The 21177-nt window shown below is 48.3% G+C and overlaps 1 protein-coding gene across 1 annotated transcript in view; it reads right to left on the minus strand.

Annotated features, from left to right (window-relative positions):
* Positions 1-21177, minus strand: part of RMDN3 (regulator of microtubule dynamics 3) — a 276642-nt gene that overhangs the window by 169105 nt on the left and 86360 nt on the right. The window lies entirely within an intron of this gene.

The raw sequence follows: 21177 nt of genomic DNA on the forward strand, positions 1-21177 counted from the left end.
CTAAACAACAACAACATTGTACAATGAAAGGTTTCCACAGCATCATAGAGTTGGAAGGGATTCCAAAAGCCATCTAGCCCAGCCCCCTGTCAAAGCCACAACATTCTTGATTGGTGAACATCCAGTTTCTGCTTTAAAATAATGGGGGCATGATTTAAGGCTTTTGTCTACTTTAAGGGCTTTCCTCCTTAATTCCAGCCTTCAGTTCATAAGGGGACATAGTTTTATACTCTGAATCTCAGTTAAAGTTGCTATAATAATATTTTGATCTGACCACTTTAGTTCCTAACAGAGAGAAAAAACACAGTATTTGTAACCCGCTTCCTGAATTAGCTCCCAGTTCCACTGTTGTGGTTTTGGGGCTTTGCTTGGAATAGACAGGCTCAGTGATAAGTTATCGGCTTTGCATGGAGGAGGTTCCAAGTTCAATCCTTGGAATCTTCAAGTAAGGTTGAACTAGAACAGGCATAGGCAAACTCGGCCCTCCAGCTGCTTTGGGACTACAACTCCCATGATCCCCAGCTAACAGGACCAGTGGTCAGGGATGGTGGGAATTGTAGTCCCAAAAATGTCTGGAGGGCCAAGTTTGCCTATGCCTGAGCTAGAACTCTGCCCCAAACCCCAAAGAGCCACTTCCAGTCAGACAGTACTGAGCTAGATGGCCAATGCTCTGACTTAGAGCCCCCCAGATCACCTATTTATTGAGCATTTATCTTGATTTGCTTACACAGATATTGCACGAAGGTTAGATTTCATCCAGATTTTATTGAGCATCTGTTCTGATTTGTTTGCAAGGAGGTTATCCAACAAGGAACATTCATCCTGATTTGCTTGCAGAGTGTTTGCAAGTCTTCCTGTTAGTCATTCATTCATGCCACAGTTTTCAGTGCTTTTCCCCGACACTTTCCAACCTGCAAAGTGTATTGTTGGTTTTTTAAAGCAAATTTGCTCTGCTACAATGACCGGGCACTTTCAATGCGCAAACCTAAAGCTCAAATATGCGATTGAATTGAATCCCACAAAACACCGGCAGTCTGGAGACAGCCTTAGTACAAGGCAGCTTCCTATGTTCATAAACTGCATGCAGCAAAAGCATTTTTCTTTCTCGGCTTCCCATGACCAGGCTTTTCAAGTTCTCCTGTGCTGTGACATAGATGTGAAGAGCAAACAGTTCTTTTCTTAATTGGGTTTGTTGCCAGGGCAGACTCCTCAGCTACAAGTCCCCTGGGCTGCAAGGTGATTAATGGGCTCATCATCACAACTGTTGTGTTAGCCAGCTCAGCTTGACAATGTCACAGCTCAGCACATTAGCCTAATCCTTGGCCACTCCAGTTCTTATTGCACTGTCTGTATAGACTCAAAGATGGCCACACCTAGGGCCAAAGGCATGCCTGGACTTGGTCAAAGTAAAACGCTTCCTGTCGTTTGTTTGTGCCCCCCTCCCTCATCTATCTGTTGATGGATGGCCATCCTGACTCGGCCCCAGACACACTGATCAGATGTTTGGAAGCTGTGGCTGGATGGTTACTTGGGAGCCAGCTGAAGTTAAATCCTTTGAAGACAGAGGTCCTTTGGCTGGGTCAGGATGATATGGGATTGGGGGGGGCAACTCCCATCTCTTGCGGGGGCGCAATTAGTGCCAGCACCGTCCGTTAAGAGTTTGGGTGTAATCTTCGACACCTCCCTTTCCATGGAGGCGCAGATTGCAGCTATAACAAAGGTGGCGTTTTTTCATCTCTGCCAAGCTAAGCAGTTGGCTCCTTACCTCTCTCGCCCTGACCTAGCCACTGTGATCCACGCGACGGTCACCTCCAGACTTGATTATTGTAACTCACTCTACATGGGACTGCCCTTGAGACTGACCCAGAAACTCCAGTGGGTGCAGAATGCCGCGGCGAGACTCCTTACGGGGTCCTCGCCACGGGATCACATTCACCCGGTGCTATACCAGCTGCACTGGCTCCCAGTGGAGTACAGGATCAGGTTTAAGGTGCTGGTTTTAACCTTTAAAGCCCTATACGGCCTAGGACCCTCGTAACTACGGGACCGCCTCTCTTGGTATGTCCCACGGAGGACCTTACGGTCTTCAAGCAAAAACATCTTGGAGGTCTCGGGCCACAGGGAGGTTAGGCTGGCCTCAACCAGAGCCAGGGCTTTTTCGGCTGTGGCCCTGATCTGGTGGAACACAAGAGACTAGGGCCCTGCGGGACTTGACATCTTTCCGCAGGGCCTGCAAGACAGAGCTGTTCCACCGGGCCTTTGGCCTAGGCACAGTCTGACCCCCTCCTTTGGTAATCCTCACAGAACTCTAGCCCAATGGTTGCCATTAATTTGATTTTGAACTTATTTTAAAATGATTTGATTTTAGAATGCTGTGTTACTTTTATTGTTGTTAGCTGCTCTGAGCCCAGCTTCGGCTGGGGAGGGCGGGATATAAATAAATTATTATTATTATTATTATTATTATTATTATTATTATTATCATTATCATCATCATCATCATCATCATCATCATCATCATCTCTTCTCTGCCATTTAATACCTCAGTCTCCCTTTCCACCTACTTTTGCCAGCAAGGAAAGAACTTAACTAATATCATGCAGCCGTGTGGAATAATGTGTGTTTTCAGGGGCAGTAGAAAGAATAGTGCAATTAGGAAATTTTAGATTCTGGGCTTAATGGTATTGGGGCTCCCCTCTCTAGATGGCAATGTGCACTGGATGGCTTTAAAAGAGGATTACACTCATTCGTGGAGGATAAGGCTACTGGCCATGATGCCGTGGAATTCTGGACACCAGTTGCTGCGAGTCACAAGTGGGTTGAGTTCAAGTCTTGCTTTTGGGCTTCCCATTGTGGCATCCAATCTGGAACTGGTTCTGCTTCTAAGGCATTTCTTTTGCCTTCCTGCTAAGTTTAGTACTGAACAACAATACTGATATGATCTTTGAGAACAGGGTGCTGCACTAGATGGGTCATTGGCCTGATCCAGCCGGTTCTTTTGCATTGCTTTACTCCTTTCAAAATGCAGTAAGCCCACCCTGATGTGTTTGGAGGCCTTCCTGTTCATTCCTTTGAGTGGGGCCTTGAAGGCCTTTGTGTGGTGAAGCCCCAGGGACACCCCCCCCCAGTTTCCCGAAATAAATACACAAACACAAAAATATTGGGTTAATGGGATAAATAAGACCACAACTTTATTGGTTACAGATGTGAGCGGTTTGGCTTAGGCAATTGGGTGAAGCAAGACTATAACCTGACTCCTGCCAGACCGCAGGAAGTCTCTTTTAGGGTCATCCACCAGAAGAGGGGAGCCTTATGATGTACATCAATTGAGCCCCCCCCCCCGGGTCACCGTTGGGGTCGTGGCATGGCCCTGGCCCACACCCAGGCTTCGGACAGGAACCACACCCCTGGATCCCTTTAACGGGATACCCTTAACGTGGAGGGGCAGGCGGAGGCAACAACCTCCCCTCCCATAATAAGGCTTACCCAATGCCTAACCTTAGAAAGTTGTGACGATTGCTACTAGGTAGGCGGAAACCCAATGGCTAGTGCCAATTATGCCAAGTGGAAAAATTCCTACCTGGTCCCGACAACCAGGCAACCGACACAGTGGCGTAGCATGGGGGGTGCAGGGGGGGCCGGCCGCACCGGGCGCAACATTTGGGGGTTAGGGTTAGGGGGCGCAAATCCACGGGTTAGGGGGCGCAAATTACTTGCCTTGCCCCGGGTGCTGACAACCCACGCTACGCCACTGGACCGACATAAGTCATAGCAATGCCATAGTCAAACCAAGCAAGAAAAGAGGGTGGGTGGGCTGGGAGATCTCGAGTTGGAAGCAAAGGAGGCCACCTCCCCAGATGCACCACAATTTAAACCGTGGGTAGCCAAGCCCCCAAGCAGCCCAATTGGCTGGCCGGGGGCGTGATGCGGTCAGGGATGCTACTGACGTGGGTAGCATACCTCCGCCCACAGCCAAGTTTCAGGGAGGCCCCAGATTCCCATCTGCAAAGCAGCCCTCCAAAAAGGGGAGAGAGCTGACATCTCAAAGCCCTGCCTTGCTCTGACGACAACATGGCTAAATCTCATCTACCTGCTTAGGTATGGCTTTGATAGCTCGCTCTACTCATTTCTGAGTAATGCTCTGACCCAGTGCAACAAAACCCTAGTAAGTGATTGCTGACTGGCCATCGTCATTGGAGGTCCTCCTCTGTATCCCCTGCCCTGGCGGTCCAGAGGGTGGCATCATGAGAACAGACCTTTTAAGTGGTGGCTCCTTGGTTGTGGTTCGCTCTCCCCAGGAAGGCTCACTTAGCGCTATCATTACTTACCCAGAGCTGCCAAGTAAAAACATTTTTTTTCAGGCCTTTGGATTTTAATTATCTGTGGCCTCCTTCAGTGGGTAGGATGTTTTAGTTCCACCTTTTAAAAACTGAGGTTTAGATTTTTCTCTGTTTTGTTTTATGCTGGTTTTAAACTATCTGTTATTTATTTATTATTGTAAGTTGCTGTGAGTTACTTTTGCTTTAAAAAAGGGACTAATAAGTATAATAAATATGAATAATGCATTTATTTATTTTATTTATGTTGTACCTTTCTCCCAGTATGGGATCCAAGGCGGCTCACAACATAAAATTAAGACAAATATAACTAAGAGTACAAATAAATGTAAGTATTAAATTTAAGTATTATGTTCAACAAGTGTAGTTATTTTTGGAGGTGCTGATGCACGTGTTGAATTCCTGTTATACACCTCTGTCAAAAAGAAATATCGTCATGCTGCTGTTTTGAATGGAGATGTGCCAAAGCCCACCAGATGAGCTGCATTCTTCTTTGTGAGAGGAAATTTTCTCCTCAATTTTCTTTTTGTTTTTTTTCCATTCTCCCTGGGGGAAATGGTGCATAAAATGTGCCTACTTTTGGTTTGGCTCCATTAAGGATAAATACAGTAACAATAGCAGCTTCCAGCTATTGATGACTCATGCAGTGGCAGCCTCAGGGTTGCTGTGAGCAGAGAGAAGCAAGTAGTTGAAGCCATGGAGCCTTTTCACTTGAAAGAGTAGAATACAAGATTCCACCATGTCTCTTTTCACTAAAGTTGTTACCTGTCATGAATCTGATCAGAGTTCGCATTAAAAAAATTGGATGGTGTTCAACTAAGTTTTACTCAGAACAGACCCACTGAAATTAATGATCTTGTTGTTGTCGTTGTTGTTTAGTCACAGATGGGTAGCCGTGTTGGTCTGCCATAGTCAAAATAAAAAAAATTCCTTCCTGTAGCACCTTAAAGACCAACTAAGTTAGTTCTTGGTATAAGCTTTCGTGTGCATGCACACTTCTTCAGATACACAAAGAAGTAGTGCATGCACACGAAAGCTTATACCAAGAACTAACTTAGTTGGTCTTTAAGGTGCTACAGGAAGGAATTTTTTTTATGTTGTTTAGTCATTTAGTCATGTCCGACTCTTCGTGACCCCATGGACCAGAGCACGCCAGGCCCTCCTGTCTTCCACTGCCTCCCGCAGTTTGGTCAAATGCATGTTAGTAGCTTCGAGAACACTGTCCAATGATCTTAGTCATGTTCATTAATATCACTGGATTCTCAGAGTAAAATGCTCATGATCTTACTCGGTCTCACAGTATATCTGTGAAGTAGCTGGCTGATGGTGGAAGTTAAGGCTTGGCTGGTTCTAGATGTCCCAACTGGTAGTGTCCATCTGTATTCCCCCAGCAACTAGAGTGGCAGAACCAGAAGTGGGAGTGATCAAGTGGGGGTTCCTACCAGCAGAGTGGTTTGCACCAAGGACAACCAACATGGTATCTTCCAGAATGATATTGTGAACAATAAAATCCCCTCCTTTTGGCTTGGCATGACCAATTGACCGCAATGATGGAAGTTGTAGTTCATGGCACTAGGAAGGATGAGACATTTGCCACCTCTGGTACACACCTTCCAATGCTGAACATTGTTTATGTGTATCAATCCCTGCTAGATATTGGAGGGGACCAACGCTATCAGCAGAGAGCTTGCTTCCACTTGCTAATTCAACACGCTAGCAAGTATTACAAAAATCTTATTTCTGAAAGTGCTTTTGGACATGTCCACTATGGGGATCATAGTGATCGCCAAAATAAAATCTAATACTCCAACCATTTGTGGAAACCATACATACAGTATGTAAAGCAATGAGGTAGATATGAACTCACAGATTTACATAGTCTGAAGGGATGTTGTGCAGGACATTGAGTCAAACCTTCTTCCCAGTGCTGGATCTTCAGTCATGAAAGATGACTCAGTCTCATAAAACGATTCTTAAGTAAAGGTAAAAAGGTAAAGGACCCCTGGACGGTTAAGTCCAGTCAAAGGTGACTATGGGCTTGTGGCGCTCATCTCGCTTTCAGGCCGAAGGAGCCAGCGTTTGTCCACAGACAGCTTTCTGGGTCATGTGGCCAGCAGTACTAAACTCTCTCCTTGCTGCTGAGGCCGCTGCATGGTGATTTTGAGGTGAATTCATCAAGACTGAGAATTTAAGCACAGGAGAGGAGCCTGCTTGGTTAAGGGCACATCAAGTCCAGCACCCTGTTCTCACAGTGGTCAACAGGGGGGCCAACTTGAATAAAATATTGGGGGGACGCCGGTAAACCCCGCCCCACTTAATCAATCATATGACACGGCACATGAACACCATTTGAATGGCAATGCCCATCAACTTTGGGGATCCCGGCCCCCTCAATTATTTTATTTGGGGGTGCTGAAGGGACCTCAGTCCCTAGGAGTTGGCTCCTATGGTGTCTACCAGATGCTTGTGGGAAACTTGCAAGCAAGGCCTGAGCACAGTACTTCTCTCGCCTCCTGAGGTTTATTGCATGTGCCTCACATGGGCGTCGCCAGGATTTTTGTTAGTGGGTTGTTATTATTATTACTGATTTAGGGGGGCAGCTGCCCCTTCTTGCCCCCCTTGGCTACGCCCATGGTGCCTCTCATGTTCTTTTTTAAGCATCCCTTACTGTCTGCCTGCACTTCCTTTTTCGGCCAAGGTTTGTGTTCCTTTTTGTTCTTTTCATTTGAACAAGACTTCCATTCTTTGAAGGAGGTATTCTTCTAATAGGTTTTTTTGACTATGTTTGTTAACTATGCTAGCATTAATTGCACTTTGGTGAGAAAGTTCTGCATTTTCAGTGCGCAACACATGTGTGGACTGGGCAAAAGGGTTCTTATGCAAAAACAAGTACAGTGGTGCCTCGCAAGACGAAAAGAATCAAGAATCCGTTCTGTGATTCTCTTCGTCTAGCGGTTTTTTTCGTCTTGCGAAGCAAGCCCATTGAAGGATTAGCGGATTAGCACTATTAGTGCTATTAGAGGCTTTTAGAGGCTTTTAGCGGCTTATCTGCTGATCGGATCAGCTGATAAGCGGCTTAGCGCTATGAGCAGCTTATCTGCTGATCGGATCAGCTGATAAGTGGCTTAGCGGCTTAGAAAAAGGGAGGGAAAGGGGGGGGGGAACCAGCAGGAGCTCAAGACATTGTCGTCTTGCGAAGCAAGCCCATAGGAGATTCGTTTTGCAAAGCACCTCCAAAACGGAAAACTCTTTCATCTAGCGAGTTTTCCATCTTGCGAGGCATGCGTCTTGCGGGGCACCACTGTACCTTTTCTTGCAGGCTCCAAGTGAAATTCCTTCCATGCACAGATCTAGTTGCTGGGTGGAGTTGTTGATTGGCAGGCGCATTCCTGGGAGCATCAGGATTGAGGTGGTCGGATGAATGTTTATTCCCTTCAAAATGCTTCCTAAATTGAAAAACCCTAATACACCTTGCATAATGATTAACCAAGACCTACAGAACACAATGGCCTCCTCAACTGTACAGCATTAAGCACCTAATCCAACTGTATTGAATTTCAATAAGTGTCTGGAATTATTTGGTTTATGTCTTACAGAAACATTTCCTCTCTCTCTCTCTCTCTGAATGCAGTTAATTCATTTGAAGAGGTGTGAAACGTTTGTCCCCTAATTAACTGCATTTCCTCCTGGCACAGTTCTGGAAGGTTTTTAAACATAGATCCCTTGCGGTTATTAAAGGCTTTTGAAGTATCATGTGAAATCTGCACTGTGAGTGCTGACTGTGACTGAAGCCCTGGGAGAGTCTCACCAACTCTTTCTCTTCTCTCAGGAGTCTATTCCCATGAAAATGATGATCTCAGGTGTGTGGTGCGTCATTGTACTGCCTGAGGCACCTGTCGACTCATGGAGGTGGCGGGTGGTAAGGTGAAAGCACAGTTCAGACAGTCCTTCTGACCATACTTAGAGATTGGAGAACTACAAGCCTGATTGCAAAATGTTCCTGCCTCTTCCTCAGGTGTGGGACACAGACAGACACACACTCCTCTCCAGCCAGATGTGACTTTCAGTGAGCATAAGAGGAGAAACTTTTAGTTTAAACTTGTCCCACAAACTAACCCAGCAATGCCCCTAGGTATTGCCTCACCTGCTATATTTCTTCCACAATTTCTCATGGCAAGTTCTCCATTTCAATAAAGTGGAACTCCATGATAACTGAATAGCCAGTGTATCTCGTACCCCGTCCAAAATATGTCCTATGCCACTGCTATGATTATTTAAATTAGGTTAGGAAGTATAGAAATATATCTGTCTTGTTCATTTTTTCCTCACCGCTTTGATTCTGCTCTGTGTTCTCAGGGATGCATTCCTGTGGATGCTGTCTGATATGAACTTCGATTAAGTTACCTAGAGTTTAAAGGAAGTTAGGCATCTTAAATATATTTGCAGTTGGTGGTGAATGATGTTCATAGAAGTCACTTCACCTTTCTAGTTTATAACGTTCTGCCCAAATTTAAGATCTTCCTGTTTTGCTTGATTCTTTGAGGAACGATCGACACTCTACATGGTAGTTGCATTTGCTGCCCATACAAACCTGCATTGTCACCTATACACACACAAAATGAAGAGAGGGTATGCTTCTCTAAACCCTTGAGAACTTCTCACTGACCTTGTGTGTGTTCACTGTGCATTTGCAGATGGGTTTCTCCATTCACATTCTATAAGGATGGGTGTTAAAACCAGTGGTATCTGATGAAGGTGGTGATCCCTTTCATTCACCACTAGGTGATGGGAACATTGGTGGATAAAAATGAAGACAGGGCCTCACAGTTCCTCTTCCAGGACCATGGTTGTCAACTTGCATCATTGTCCCTGAAGGCTTTAGCAACCTACACCAGGGAGCAACTGTTCATTCAGAAACCACCTGGTCCTGACTGAGACATTCCCTATCTCCTTTCTCAAAAGGTAAAGATGGGAATTCTGTTTCCCTTGTGCACCACATAGTGGCTGCTGATTACAGGTAGGTAGCCGTGTTGGTCTGACGTAGTCGAAACAATTTTTTTTTAAAAAATCCTTCCAGTAGCACCTTAGAGACCAACTAAGTTTGTTATTGGTATGAGCTTTCGTGCTCATGCACCCTTCTTCAGATTGTTTCACCTAGCAAACAGCACCCATTGCCTACCATCTAAGGCTAAACACCTGCGTACAGGTGGCAAAACTGACTACCATGCAATGTGTGAAATAGCTGTAGGAACACTGGAACATAGGAAACTGCCGTATACAGATTCAGGTAGGTAGCCATGTTGGTCTGATGCAGTCAAAATATACAAAAAATTAAAAACTTGTCCAGTAGCACCTTAGAGACCAACTAAGTTTGTTCTTGGTATAAGCTTTCATGTGCATGCACATATCTGAAGAAGTGTACGTGCACATGAAAGCTTATACCAAGAACAAACTTAGTTGGTCTCTAAGGTGCTACTGGACAATGTTTTTATTTTTTTATATGCCATATAGAGAGTTAGGCCATTGGTTTGTCTAGCAGTGGCTCCCTAGAGGTCTTCCTCAGCCTCTGCCAGGAGACACCAGGGACTGAATTGAGACCTTCACATGCAAGGTGCTGACTTATATTCCCCCTCAGTCTAACCTACTAGTGGATTCAGTTTTGTAGGCTGAAATGACTTGACTCATAGAGCAGGGGTTTTTTTGTACCCTTTATAATGAGTGGATTAAGGCAGCCATTTTCCCACATGTTCATTCCCCATATCTATATCGGTTATGTGGAAAAAATTCTACTTGCCACTTGGTGGGATGATTCAAATAGCCTCTACAAATGGTTTAGCACATTGGGGTGAGTTCTCCACCCCTCTCCCAATTGCTCATCCTATCCAATGATAAGAATCTGAGTAAACATGAGCTACAAATGTGTGGCCTCAGGCAGCTGATTTTGAATGTCACAAAAGGCAGCACATTGTTAATTAGTAGTTATTGTTGTGTTTTTTTATCTGCCAGTTTGTGGGAGAGGTGCTTGTTGAATTTTCTGCCTCAAATGCCAAAATCGCTGGCCTGGCCTTGGTGCCTTGCAGGAGGAGCATCTACTACTTCACCTCAGGCATACAAATCTTTCCAGGCTGGTCCTAAGCAAAATGGTTCCTTAGGTGCAAAAGTGGCTATATCAATACAGTGGTACCTCTGGTTAAGAACTTTGTTAAGTTGTGGGTTGACATAGCAGCCGGCACAGCGATTTCTTCAAGTAGCTCTTTTATTCTGGTAAGCTGGAAATAAACTGACAGCGAACAGCTCAGCCGGCCTGTATTTATAGTCAGCCGGCTGTCAACATTGTAACCATAACAGCTCAGAGTTCCCGCCTAAAATAACGGACGCGGACCTGAGTGAAAACTATATACATTATCCCCCTGTTGGCCCAGGGTGAAACTACACTACATAACACCCCTCCCCACTGAGATAAGGCGTTAGTTACAATCGTAATGGTTTCCTTATATACAGCACTACGCGTAATGGTTCAATTAGGCACAAAAGCATATCGGTTACATTTCCCCTACTTAGACCAACAGTGATACCTGTCCAACAACATAGTCCTATAAATAAGTTGGGCGCTTGGAAACTCTGCCAGACCGCCTGGGACTGGTAGCCAAGTCCAGAGGGCCACACAGTTCTCGCTGTGGTGCGACCCTAGGTGGCGTTGGAACCAACTCCCCTGGATCCGCTGCTGTGGGTAGAGCCTCCGCAAGTGGAGTGGTCTGAGTCTGTTCTGAAACGGCTTGGTTCGGCTCCACGCTGGCAGTTTGCGAGGGAGGTGTAGGTGTGGCCTCGCCATCTGTACGTGTCTCTTCCGGAGCCGCAAGCGCAGTTGGGGGCACCTCGGTAGTGTCCAAGTCCCCAACCCTGCGCCTAAGCTGGTCTATGTGCCGTCGCCACAAGCGTCCGTCTTCGAGGGCCACCTGGTATGAGCGAGGTCCAGTGACTCCCACTACTGTGGCTGGCACCCAAGGGATGTCCCCCACATAGTTCCGGGCAAAGACCTGGTTTCCTGGGACAAATGACCGTGGTGCGTTGGCACAGCCTGGGGGTTCAGCCACGGCAAAGTCTGGGTGTAGCCGGTCGAGCGGTGACCTGAGGCGGCGGCCCATAAGCAGTTCAGCAGGGCTCCTCCCTGTGGCTGCATGAGGGGTGATGTGTTGCACGAACAAGTATTCGGCGACCCGCTCATGCCAGTCTCCCCGGTCCAGGCGCGCCAGTGCCTCTTTTGTCGAGCGCACCATTCTTTCTGCTTGCCCGTTGCTGGATGGATGAAAAGGTGCCGTTAGGGCATGGCGGATGCCCAGTCCCAAAAGATACCGCTCAAACGTGCCTGACGTGAACTGCGGTCCGTTGTCAGAGACCAGGACATCAGGACACCCATGCGTTGCAAACAGGCCTCGCAGCACCCGGATGACAGCTTCGGTAGTGGTGGAGGGCATCAGGGCGACCTCCAGCCATTTGGAATAGGCGTCCACCACTACCATAAAGGTCCGGCCGTGAAAGGGGCCAGCCAGATCGATGTGCACCCTCGACCAGGGTGTCTTTGGCGTCTCCCAGGTGTGTCCCTTAGCTGCCGGTGGTGCAGGCCTCGACTCTTGGCACGCTTGGCAGGCGGACACCCAGGCAGTGATGGCATCGTCCATATTAGGCCACCAGACGTAACACCGAGCCAACGCCTTCATTTTGACAATTCCCGGGTGGCCAACGTGCAGAGCCTCCAGGACGCGCTGACGGAGTCCCTGGGGAATCACGACGCGGTCTCCCCACAGCAGACAGCCGCGATGAGCTGAGAGTTCATGTTGTCTGGTTGCGAAGGGCTGGAACTCCGATGCAAAAGGCCCTTGTGGCCACCCCCTCCACACCCAGTTGAGCACCCAGCTGGTGGTGCGATCCTGGGCAGACGCGGAGGCCACAGTGGCAGCCGATACAGGCGCTGTCGGAAGATCCTCAATCAGAAGGAGCGATGAAGCTGGAGCCGGGTCTTCCACAAATGCTGGAAGAGGGCAACGGCTGAGGGCGTCGGCATGGCCCATTGATTTCCCCGGGCGATGGATGAGCCGGTAGTGGTAGGCAGCCAGGAAAACAGTCCATCGCAGCATGCGTGGTGAGAGGACCGGTGGAGTTGGACGATCACCGGCGAGGAGGCCCAGGAGCGGCTTGTGGTCAGTGATGAGGTCAAAAGTCCTGCCATAGAGGTATTCATGGAACCTCTTCACTCCAGCCACAAGTGCCAATGCCTCCTTGTCGAGCTGGCTGTAATTCCGTTCCGTCGGAGATAGTGTCCTGGAAAAGTAGGCGAGCGGTGCTTCTCTTCCATCTGGAAAACGGTGACTAAGGACAGCACCGATGCCAAAAGGTGAGGCGTCGCAGGCAAGGACCAGCGGCCTGGATTCACTGTACTGTACCAGCACACTGTCTGAAGAAAGGAGAGCCTTGACCGCGTTGAAGGCCGCCGTCTCCCGATGACCCCAGGCCCAAGGCGTCTTAGTGCTAAGGAGTCGGTGAAGAGGCTCAGCCACTGTGGCTTTGTGGGGCAGGAACATGTTATAAAAGTTCAGCAGCCCCAGGAATGCCTGCAACTCCGTTTTGTTTTTTGGGGTGGGGGCCTGCTGGATAGCGCGGATCTTGGATGTGGTTGGATGAAGGCCGGAGGCATCGATAAGATAGCCCAGGAACTCTACCTGTGAAACGGCAATCTGGCACTTCTCCCTCTTTACCTTGAGCCCGGCCTCCTGGAACCTGGTCAGCACGGCACGGAGGCGCTCGAACAGCTGCTGGTGTGAGTCTGCAGACACCAAGACGTCATCAAAATATGGTACCACGCCCGGAAGCCCTTGCAGGAGACGCTCCATAAGGCTTTGGAAGATGCCAGGAGCCACACTCACCCCGAACTGCAACCGGCGGCAACGGAATGCCCCCCGGTGGGTGACGATCGTCTGGGCCTCAGCAGTGGCATCATCGACAGGCAGTTGTTGATAGGCTTGGGCAAGGTCCAGCTTAGCGAAGACCTTACCCTCACCCAGTGAATGCAGCAGGTGGTGGACAACAGGAACCAGATAAGCGTGCTGCTGAAGTGCCTTGTTAATCGTGCACTTGTAGTCAGCGCAGATTCTCACCGACCCATCTGGCTTGACAGGCGTGACGATGGGGGTTTCCCACTTTGCGTGGTCAACCGGCTCCAAAACTCCTTGGGCGATCAGTTTGTCCAGTTGTTCGTCCACCTTAGCCTTGAGAGCAAAGGGAACCCGGCGTGGCTTTAGCTTGATGGGGGCGACTTGTGGATCAAGGCTAAAGGAGATGGGCGTACCTGTATATTGCCCCAAGGTGCCGTCAAAAACCTCGGCAAAGTCTTTGACCAGACCCTCAGTCTCTGCGTTAGAGATGCAGTTGATGCCGGTGATTTCCAGGCCGAGGGCATCAAACCAGTCTAGCCCTAGGAGGCTTGGCCGCTGACCTTCGACCACCACCAACCGGAGCAGGCCCGAAAAATCCTTGAAGGCGATCCGGAACCGGCCAACGCCTACCACGGGAATGTCGTTTCCCTGGTAGTCTCTCAGGTGTACGCGGTGAGAGTCGAGTTGCCTTTTGGACACTCTGGGTACCAGTCTTTTGAGGGTGCTCCATGACACGATGGACAGGGCAGACCCGGTGTCGATCTCCATGTCACATGGAGCTCCTTCAATGAGCACCGTGACGTTCAGCTTGCGTCGCGTCGACGAGTCGGTTTGGCCAATCGTGGTTCCAGACGGGCAGCGGCAGTTGGTGAGAGCGAAACAACTTTCCTTGGCAGACTGGAGTGAAGACTTGGACTTGCGAGTCGATGAAGGGGGGGTGTCAGACGGAGCCGATCGGCAGACCTTAGCGATGTGGCCCCTTCTGGAACACTTCCTACAGATGGCGTCTCTGAATCGACACTTGGCACGGGAATGGTTGCCTCCGCAGCCAGCACATTCCGGTTGGCCCTTGGAGTTCTGTTGGAACTTCCTGCGCTCCCGCTTTGTCTGGTGCACATCATCGTCTTCACTGGAGGATGCCTCATCACTGCTGGCCTCTTCATGATGCACCGGAACTGGCTCCCTAGCAAGACGCGGGCTGCTGGACTTGCGGATCTCCTGAGCGGAGCGTTCAGCAGCTTCTGAGGCCACAGCCTCCTCAATGGCTTTCTGTAGCGTGAGGTCTGGCTTGGCTAGGAGACGCCGTTGCAGATGGATGTCCCGGACCCCGCAGACGATTCGATCCATCAGGGCATCGTCTAAGTCTCGGAACTCACAGTGCATTGCAGCCTGTCGCTGGGCGGTGGTGTAGTTGTAGTTGTAGTTGGATCGTGTCCCATGGTGTTTCCTGGACTGCTTCAGGCGCAACCAATGCTCGGGCCGTCTCAAACACCTCAGGCCCACAGAGGCTGAGGAATATGCCCCGCTTCCGATCCTTTGATACTGCTGTCAGCTCGTTGGCTTGGAGGTAGCAGTCGAACCGAGCGAGGTAGGAGTCCCATGATTCAGATGCTGGCGCAAACGGCGGTAGAGGCACAAGTGAAGCCATGATTCCAATGCCGGCGTGAAGGGCGATGGATGGAACACAGTGCTCCAGCCAGAACAGTCAGCTCTGAATTGGTTCTGCCCAGTGATTTCGCTCAGTGATTTCGCTCAGTGATTTCGCTCAGTGATTTCGCTCTGTGATTCAGCTCAGTTCAGAGGCTGGCCGCATCTGGCTGTGCTCTGATGTCCATCCATCCCACCTTCGTCGCCAGTGTTAAGTTGTGGGTTGACATAGCAGCCGGCACAGCGATTTCTTCAAGTAGCTCTTTTATTCTGGTAAGCTGGAAATAAACTGACAGCGAACAGCTCAGCCGGCCTGTATTTATAGTCAGCCGGCTGTCAACATTGTAACCATAACAGCTCAGAGTTCCCGCCTAAAATAACGGACGCGGACCTGAGTGAAAACTATATACATTATCCCCCTGTTGGCCCAGGGTGAAACTACACTACATAACAAACTTAATTCGTTCTGGAGGTCTGTTCTTAACCTAAAACTGTTCTTAACCTGAGGTACCACTTTAGCTAATGGGGCCTCCTGCTGCCGCTGCGCCGCCGCTGTGCAATTTCTGTTCTCATCCTGAAGCACAGTTCTTAATCCGAGGTACTATTTCTGGGTTAGCGGAGTCTGTAACCTGAAGCATCTGTAACCCAAGGTACCACTGTATCTTGTTAAGCAACTATTTGCACAACAGCCAGTTGTATCCAACTTACTCTAAAATAAGGCATGCTTCTTTAAGAGGAGTGATGTGTCTTTAAGGGTGAAATCCAATCCTGAACTCCCAGAGGTGAGGATCTGTGGAGTGGCATCTTTAGCCCAGCTATCCACAGCAGCTGCAGCAAAAGGCGGGAGCAGGACAATAGTTTGGTCTCAATCAATTCACAGTGATTGAGTCCAACAACAGTCTCCTTGCAACAACAGCAAGACCGGCCTGGACTTCAGAGGATCCTGGCCTGGCTCAGGGGTCCCTGGCTCAGGCAGCCAATGGGAGGATGGCTGAGCAGTGAGATACCTCTACTCAATCCAACTCCCCCTAGCTGAGCATAAGGGGAATTAGGATTGCTCTGTCCATCAGGGGACTGCTGACTGCTCTTACTTTGGGAGTTCTTCACCGTGCCCCAACGTGTGATTGGATATAGGCATTTAATAGGTTTATCTTCTTTGCGTGGCGAGTTCCCGCCCCCCACCAGGATAAATAAAGACACGAGACACCATAATATAAGGTTAATTGGGCGAATTAGGCCACAACTTTATTGAATTCAGGAATGAGAGGCATTGGCTTAGGCATTGGTCCTAACGACTATCCGGCTCCAGCCCATTTGCTGGAGACACGGGGAAGGGTTAACACTAATCGGGGGAGTCTCCCGCCGAGGCACGTCGACTAGGAGCTCCCCCGGGTCACCGCTCTGGGGCGTGCCTTTGGCCCTCACCTCCATAGGCTTCGGACAGGGCCACGCCCCCCGGAGTCCTTTAACGGACCACCCTTCGCTCACTGGGGGGAGGTGATGGTGTTCCTCCCCCCCACATCCTCTTAACCCCTTCTTACCAATGCCTACCGCCAATGCCGAGAAGTTGTGACGAATTGCTACGAGGTAGGCGAAAAACCAAAAGGCTAGAAATTGTCAATTGGGAAAAATTCCTACCATGCCCCTTGCGGCGACAGACCGAAGTCCATAGCAAAGCCAAAGACCTACCTAAAGCCCACTTAAAGGGAGGGAGGGTGGGGAAACATGAGGGCTTGCCGGTGAAAAGAGGGCGAGCCCCCTCAGCACCGGCCCTAAATAGGACAGGCCTCGCCCCCCCAGCCAGCTGGTTGGCTGGCTGGGGGGGGGCAGGCCCGGCCGGGATTCCCCTGCACTCGCGGGGGCTGCAACCAGCCCCGCTCACGTGGCGTGGGCGTGAAGCCCGCAACCCCACCTCCTGGGCAAGCCGGAAGTGGCTTTGCGTGGCGAGTTCCCGCCCCCCACCAGGATAAATAAAGACACGAGACACCATAATATATGGTTAATTGGGCGAATTAGGCCACAACTTTATTGAATTCAGGAATGAGAGGCATTGGCTTAGGCATTGGTCCTAACGACTATCCGGCTCCAGCCCATTTGCTGGAGACACGGGGAAGGGTTAACACTAATCGGGGGAGTCTCCCAGTATCGCCTTCATATTCCCAGTCCTTCTTGAGAAAACCCAGCAAGGGAGATTTACAGTAACTCCTGGGAAGCCCTTCATTTTCATTGTCTTTCGATTTTAATAGATTGCCTGCCCCGCCCAGGATTATCTCATGGGAAAGAGAAGCCTGGCTTGGTGACATGTGGCGAAACTTGTTTGGGAGCCAGATTTCACACACCCGATGATCCTCAGTCAGAGGGACAAAGGGAAAAAAAACCCTCTCATGCTGCACTTCAGGTTCACAACACAGCCTCACGTGGGGTGGTGGTGTCGGTGGAAGAAGAGACAGGGCCCTGCAGCTGATCTTTCCCTTCCAAGACTGGTTAGACCAGTTTAGAGCATTGCAAGCTCTCTCACACACGGCGCAAAGGGCAGAGTGTCAGCCTGGGAACCAGTATCACATGGTGCAAAGGATGAGACTTGTCTCAGGGTTGAGCTTGAAGCATTTCCCTCCCCCCCCACCCCTTTCTTCACCCGCTTGCACAATGGACCTTCACAAGGGCGAAACAATACTGCACTTATCATTGTGCTGGGAACTTTTTGTCTAGCGCAGGAGGGACTGCAGTTTACATGATTCAGCAGGTTTCATTTAGGAGGCCCCAAGAGCAGGATAAGATGGCTTTCCGACATCCTCGCCTCCGGCCCTATCCTTACTGGAATCAAAGCCATGCTACAAATTGTACAGAAGGAGGAGCTTGTCGCCTGTGGGGCTCTCGCAACATTTGAGGAGGCGGTCCGTGGCCTGAGTCAGTGCTGTCCACTGGGATGATTATTGAATGCTGAGCTCAAGTCCAATTCAGCCAAAGATTTTCACCAACACGCACCTTCCTTCTCCTGCTATAAACTGAACTTTGGACTCCTCCTCCTATTTGACCCACATCCATCCCCACACCACATACAGGCTTTTGATACCTGTCTTAAACCAAGCTGAGTCACACTGACTGGCTGCCTCCATTCCCCTTCTGATCACAGTGTTACCACCTCTGGGCCAGTCACCTGATCTTGAAAATGCTATCAATTCTGCCCCAGACCTGATTCTACTGTCTCCTTGATCCACCACACCACTTGAAATGTGCCATATTCGTTGACAATTAAGAAGCAGATGAAGCCGATAGGGAGGGGGTACTGAAACACCAGATCCCAGGCGTCCCCACCTGTGAAATGGGTAGACTTGGTGGCTGCCCTCGCTCAAGCAAGTCACTGTGCCTAACTTAAGAGTTGGTTCGTATGTTCCTTGACTCACTCTGTGTAATTCCCTTATTTTCTGCTGTTGTATGTGAAGTGAGACTCAAGGCGCTCACCTTTAGTGAAAATCTTAAGGTGCAACTTTGTGACTGAGTGGAAAGGGAATGTGAATGTACATGTGCTTGCAAACTGAATGAACAAATAAAGAAAAATGAGATCCAGAAATCATCTTCATTCTGTTTCCCCATAGATGACATGTCACACACCTATGAAAAATAAAGAGTTTGTTGGCTTGCTTGCTTCTATAGTTTATATCTTACCAGGGTGGCTTATGAAAGCGCGTGCGCGCGCGCGCACACACACACACACACACAAAACAGCCACAAAGCACAGATAAAAGCACAAGACAGGTAATGCTGTTACTTATGGACAGTAACAAAAGCACAATCCACTAAAAGATCACAAAGAAGCAAGAAGCTTCCGAATTCATCAAAACTTTTCATCAGGCGGGAAGTTAAGCAAGCAAATTGAACAATGAAGAAAGAGCCAGGGATTAAAGGATGTTGGGGTGAAATGAAAACGCCCAAGTTAGTTCCTTAGAGTTTTGTGTAGATCATGAAATAAAAATGGTAAGATAACGAGCAGACTAATCTTTTATTATTTGAATGCATCATAGTATAATTGCCTGTTCCTTGAATTTTGTTTATAAGGGGGAAATACCCCCCAGGCTTCTGGGGGAAGTGAAGGACCATCCCAGTTGCATGTTATCTTAAAAGGCCCCCCCATAATTAGCACGGTTAAGTTAAGTTCCCTGTGGTCTCATCAGCATTTTTAACTGACAGAGGCTAGCTAAAGGACTCGCTTCATCACCACCAACCAACGTCTACATTTTGCCATGCATTGTAAATAAGGCTTGGAAGAAAAACAGCAGGAAGGGTGAATCTTTTGGAAGTTCTCAAAGCCTGGCCACACCCCACTTTAGGAAGAGGAACCCCACTGAACTGAACAATACTTGGTGTCCCAGGGCTTAATTTGCAGCCTGGGATCAGGAGGGGGAATAGAGTAGCTGTCCCAGCAGGAAGCTGATGAGGTGAAGCCAAGCCTTTTAAGGGATGCATTCTTTTGTAGTGAAACAAATGGGTGACTGCCTAAGGTAAGCAAGGCATTTGCTGCTGTGTTTTCCCCACACAGCAAATGCTAGAGTTGGTAAAACCCGATACCCTCCTGTGAATAGCCCTGCAGGTTGCCATCCCTGAATAAATTAGCTGGGATTTATGAGGAATATTACTTAGCAGCCAGCTGCAGGATTCTGCCATTCACATGAGTCTCATACTTGTGGGAGATTTTCAGCAAAAAATTCATAGCATAGATAAAGACCGCTCTTTTTATGGAGCCAAGAGAAGGGGTTTCAAGTGAGCTAAGGTGCATAGTTTCTCCTGTGGTCTGCTAACTATAAAGCTGTGGAAAGAATGCAGCCAGTATCGGGTATAATCTGGAAAGAGTGTGCCCAGACTGAAACTGGCCCTTAGGTAGCCCTCACTCTGTGCCTTCTGCACCATGATTCAGCTGTATCGCATGGCTTAGCATGATTTGAAGAAGAGTCAATGGATGGGTGGCTTTATGCTGCAGGCAGAAAATCAGCTTAAAACGCACACATGAAACTGGATCTCTCTGGAGGTATTGCTGACGAGTGGCTGCCATGACGGGGATGAACCTGAGAAATCTATAGATTCAAGTCCTTTTTAACAAGCCATTATTATTTGCTCAGTTTCCACACTCCCATCTGCAATATGGAGACAATTAATTATTCTGACCTAGTTTGTTAAGGATTATAGAGATAAACAAATGTGAAACGCTTTGAAGTGAATGCACTGTCTTATTACAAACTCTCAGCTTTTATGTCTGTAATAAAGATAGCAAGAGATTTGGCACTTTAAGAGAGTTTTTTGAATTAGTAATATTAACTCTGCGAGATGAATGCAATAAAGATTTAAGAGATTTTGTACATAAGAATGCCATATGAATTACCTTTATTGTTAAAAATATAGAACCTTTCTGTGGCCTAAAGGCTTTTATAATTGGGTCTACCAGCAAGTTTGGTTCAGCACAGGGGAACTGAGGAAGGTATCAGTTTACTCTTATATGGAACACCATAAAAATGCTTCTTACAAACTAGATCCCCTACCTCCAGTGTTTTCTTAGGCTTGCTGTACTCCCAAAAGATAATGTCTGTTTTTTTTTTGCAGTGAATTACTCTAAAGGTTCTTTGACAGTTTGCTATCACTCCCAGTCAGATAGGTTTCCATCAAATTGCTTCTCATCAGCTAGTCTGGAAAGCAGCAGTAGCAGCTGACGCAGCAGCTCTCAAATCTGTGTCACTGTGGATTTCCTTTAGAATTAAATACACCAAAAACAGAAACTCTCCCCCCTGGCTGCCGCCCAAGCAGCAAGGCATGCCGCAACTTGGCCAGGTCAAGTGACGGTTGGTTACAGCAGGATCAAAGTGCTTTGTCTATGTCTATTTTGCTGGCGTCCAAGTAGCTTGCTGTGAAATAATGATTTTATCAAAGTAATGGCCTTTGAGCACAGATACGCTTTCCTCTTGCCAAAAGAAATAATGCAGAAAACCGAACTGGCTGCACAGATGGAACTATTGTAATAACACGACACTGAATTCCACCCAATGGCCTACTTTGTGTATGATGGCACCTGTATTATCTGTATTTATTAATTATGTCTGTACTGCTCCCAACAGTTTATTTTGCTTTTTGAGGGATATTTTGTGGCTTATTTATTTAGCAAACTATATAGAATGAGATCTTCAATAATTCAACCACACCCGTGGTTTGCCCAGTTTAATTTGGATCGCCGAAATTCACCTGACATTTTGCAACTTGTGTCTTGCTACTTCTGCGGG

Source organism: Podarcis vaucheri (assembly GCF_965113315.1).
Source record: "Podarcis vaucheri genome assembly, chromosome: 1".
NCBI lineage: Eukaryota > Metazoa > Chordata > Lepidosauria > Squamata > Lacertidae > Podarcis > Podarcis vaucheri.